The following is a 4,938-nucleotide window of genomic DNA, read 5'->3' as shown; positions in this document are numbered from 1 at the left end:
AATGTAACACCCTTTCATAATCAAAATACTCAGCAAACTAGGAATATAAGGGTACTTATTTAACATGATAAATGGAATTTATGAAAAACTCATAGCTAATATCACATTCAATGGTGAAAGAATGAAAGATTTATCACTAAATCAGGAACAAGGCAAGGATGTTGGCTTTATCAGTGACATTCAACATTTTCCTGGCCAGAGCAATTAGGAAAGAAAAGGAAATGAAATAAAAGAGATCTAAACTGGAAGAGTTAAGTAAAACTATCTCTATTTGTAGATAAAATGATTCTATGTATGTAGAAAATTTCAAAATTTCCAAAAAACAAAAGAAAGAAAACACGCTAGAGCTAATACATGAATTCAGCAAATTTGCAGATCAACACATAAAAAGAATAAGCTTTAAAGAAGCTTTAAAAGCAATAAAGAAGCTAAAAAAGAAATTAAGGAAATTACTCCACTTACAATAGCATCAATAAGATATAATACTCGGGGAGCACCTGGGTGGCTCAGTGGTTGAGCATCTATCTGCCTTTGGCTCACGTCTTGATCCCGGGGTCCTGGGATCGAGTCCCACATCAGGCTCCCTACGGGGAGCCTGCTTCTCCTTCTGCCTGTGTCTCTGCCTCTTTCTGTGTCTCTCATAAATAAATAAATAAAATATTTTTTAAAAAAGAATATAGGGAAGCCTGGGTGGTTCAGTGGTTTAGTGCTGCCTTCAGCCCAGGGCGTGATCCTGGAGACCCAGAATCAAATCCCACATCAGGCTCCCTAAATGGAGCCTGCTTCTCCCTCTGCCTGTGTCTCTGCCCCCCTCTCTCTCTCTCTCTCTCTGTATGACTATCGTAAATAAATAAAAAAAATATTTGACCTCACTACAATGGAATACACGTTTTTTTACAGACACATGGAATATGGAATATTCACCAAGAACAACCATGTGCTGAGTCATGAAACACGCCTTAAAATGTAAAATAATTGAAATCATATAAATTATGTTCTCTGCACTCAGTGGAATTATACCAGAAATCAATGCCAGACACATGACAGAAAAATTTCCAAACAATGCAAAATTAAGCAATATACTTTTATTTTTTTATTTTTTAGCAATATACTTTTAAATCATATGTAAGCCATAAGGATTTCTCAATAGAAATTTAAAAATATATATTTTATTGAAGGAACAGGACAATAAATCATTTAAAAATCAGTATAATGCAGTTAAATGAATGCTTTGAGAAAAATGTATATTACTAGCTATTTATATTCGTAAAAAATGTATCTCAAATCAATAATCTAGGGTTCCTTCATAGGAAACAAGAAAAGGAGGCAGTTGTTAGGAAATATATCATAGTAAGGTCAGAAATTAATGCAATTGAAAACAGAAGAACAATACAGAAAATTAATAAAATCAAACACTGATTCTTTCAAAAGATAATATAAAATTGGTAAATGTCTAATGTGACTGACAAGGAAAAGGCTGAGAGGACACAAACAATATCAGAGAGGTTTTTACTACAAACCCAAGAGACATTAAAAGGACTATAAAGAAATATTATGAACCACTCTACAAACATAAATTTGATAACTCAGAAGGAAATGAACTAATTCCTTGAAAACCACAAACTGTCTAAACTCATCTACGTTATAATAGCCTAAATAATTAATAAATATTAAATAAATGGAATTCAAAACCAAATACTCATATCAATTGACACAAAAAAAAAAACATTTGACAGAATTCAACATTCATTCATTATAAAGCCTTACAGCATAGTAGGAATAGAAAGGAACTTTGTCAAGGTGCCTCTCTCAAGGTAATAAAGAGTACCTATTAAAAAAAAGAAAAACGGTTCATATTAGATTTAATGTGGCAGACTGAATGCTTTCCCATTAAGATTAGGAATAAAGTATGTCCACACTCATGACTTCTATTTGACATAGTCCTAGGAATCCCAGTCAGTGCAATAACACAGGAAAAAGAAATAAAAATCATGCAGATTGGAAACTATGAAATAAAAGATTCCTATTTGCAGATGACTGATTGTTAAAAAATAATCTCAAGTAATCTAAGGGAAAAAAAGAAAAAGAAAAATCCTCCCCAAATCATATAACAAATAAGTTGTTTTAGCAAGGTTTCAGGATAAAAGCAAGGTCACAGAATACAATCATATTTTTACATACTAGCAATAAATAATTGGAACCTGAAATTAAAAAGCACATTACATTTACAATAGCTGAAAAATTAAGTACTTAGGTTTATATCAGAGAAAACATGTACTGGATCTGTAAGCCAAAAACTATAAAATGCCAATAGAAGAAATCAAATATTTAAATAAATAGAAGTACTATATCCACATGTTAAAAGAATCAACATAGTAAAGATAGCAATTCTCTTCAAATTGATCAGTAAGTTTAACAACTCTACTATGGAAATCACAATTGGATGTTTTATTGATATACACAAGTTGACTCTAATGTTTAAATGGAAAACCAAAGGAACTAGAATAGCTAAAACAAGTTTTTAAAAAAGAGACTAGAATTGGAGAAATTATACCACTTGACGGTAAGACTAAATGTATAACTACATTAATTAAGACTGTAGTGTTGACAGAGGGATAGATACATAGATAAATTGAAGAAAATACAGTCAGGAAATAAAGCCATACCAATATAGCCAACTGATTTTTGATAACATAGCAAAAGCAATTCAATAGAGAAATGGTTATTTATTCAAAAAATGATGTTGGAACAATTAAACTACTATAGGACTAAAGAAAAAGTGAACTTTGGCCAAAACCTCACACCTTACATAAAAATTATTTAAAATGGATTCTAGTTCTAAATATAAAACCTTTAGAAAAAAAAGAAGAAAATCTTACTGACCTAGAAGCTGATTAAAGTTTTTAAACCTGTACCCCAAATCAGGATATATAAAAACAATAATGGATAAATTGAACTTGATCAAAATTAGTAAGTTTGGTCTGGGAATGACATTGCTAAGAGAATAAGACAAGTCACATCTGGAAGAAAATATTTGCAAGTCACATATCCAACAAAGGACTTGTACAGGCAAAAACTCTTTAAACTCAACATTAAGCAAGAAAAAGTCAAATTTCTTTAAAAAGCATACAGTTTGAATACATGCATCACCATAGACGATATAAGGATGGCAAATAGGCAGATTAAAAGATGTTCAGTATCCACTGAGTGTGATATGTAAGTCATGAATCACTAATTCTACTCCTGAAACTACACTATATGTTAACTAACTGGAATTTAAATAAACACTTAAAAAATAAAAGATGTTCAACATCATTATCCATTGGGTAAATGTAAATTACTGGGAATGTAAAATGTTCCAGGCTCTCTGGAAAACAATCTAGCAGTTTCCCTTAAATTTAAACATGGACTTATCATATAATCCAGCAGGCCCCTCCTAAGTATTTATCCTAGAGAAATGAAAACTGTTGATAGCAGCTTTATTTGTAATAGGCCAAAAACTGGAAACAACCCAAATATCTTTTAACAGGTAAATGGATAAACAGACTGTGCTATAACACCCATACAACAGAATACAACTCAGCAATGAAAAGGAAGAGATTATTGATATAAATAACAGCTTGGATGGATCTCAAGGGCACGTTGCTGAGTGAAAAATACCAATATCCAAAGATTACTCTATGACTCCATTTGTGTAAAATTCTCAAAGTGATAAAATTATGTAATGGAGAAAAAAAATCAGTGATTTCCAGGACTAGGGTTGGGGAGAGGGCATGATTATAGACAGGCATACCAGGGCCTGTCTTTGGAGAGTTTGGAATAGTTCCTATAATGATTGTATTGTGATCATGATTAGAAAAATTTACACATGTGGCTAAATTTCATAAACTATATACCAAATGAAACAAAGCAATAACAACAAAATCACTGGTTGCATGTTAAAACTGGTTAAATGCAAATTAGATTTTAGATTAGTTAATATCACTTCTGAGGTTCTGATGATTATACTACCATTATGTAACTTGATATAGTCAGAGGAATATGAGAGAAAGTACACAGGAATTCTCTGTATTATGTTTGTAATTCCTATAAGAATCTAAAATAATTTCAAAATAAAGGGCTTAAAGACTTCTGGTTCCAGCTCCAAAGTATAAAGAGCTTAGAAGTCATCACTTCTGTCATATTTACAATAAGAAATAGCTGGAAAAGTTGAAAATCAACAACTTTCCTTGGATCCAACAGGGAATTGAGGTCACAGAAGTCACAGAACAGCTACATTCAGAGAGATATAGTGATCTGCTTACCTAGAGCAGAAGCTGCTACAAGCTCTACAGATAGAACCAATTACTTCAGTAGTAATGTTGACAGATAGCTGGAGGCTGAATGTCCACTAGTGTGAGACTGCAAAATTCCCGGAGGCTGCAATTATAGAGGGGACTCCAAACTTGCAGGCTTTCTCTCCAGGCACCACACCAGATGTGTACAGTGAGGATCCCAGAAAATCATCTCCTGGCTCTGGCAGGGAGAGAACAGCATTGTGTAATCTTCCCAAACCCTTTTACATAACAAAAACCTACTCTCCAAGGTAGTATGGAAACCTTATCCTACTAAGGGAAGACTTTCTACCTTACTCCATCTTCCACCAGCCTTTCTGTCTCACCTAAGTAATACAAAACAAAATATGATCAACAAGAGATAAGTCTCCAAAGAAATAGACTCGGAATGATGCAGCAAGGCAAGGAAGTAGAGGGCTCAGGTGGGTGGGCAGGGAGGGACAGAAATATTTGTGATGTCTACACTCCCTGGAAGCTGGCAAACTAAAATACATAGATTTAATTAGAAGATTCTAGAACAATTATCTTACATCCCCCACAGTCCCACCACAGTAACACACTTCTAGTCTAACAACAGTGGATTACAGCTGAAAGAGTTGCAAAA

This window comes from Nyctereutes procyonoides, unplaced genomic scaffold, assembly GCF_905146905.1.
Source record: "Nyctereutes procyonoides isolate TBG_1078 unplaced genomic scaffold, NYPRO_anot_genome, whole genome shotgun sequence".
Classification (NCBI taxonomy): domain Eukaryota; kingdom Metazoa; phylum Chordata; class Mammalia; order Carnivora; family Canidae; genus Nyctereutes; species Nyctereutes procyonoides.
This window is presented reverse-complemented; position numbering follows the sequence as displayed.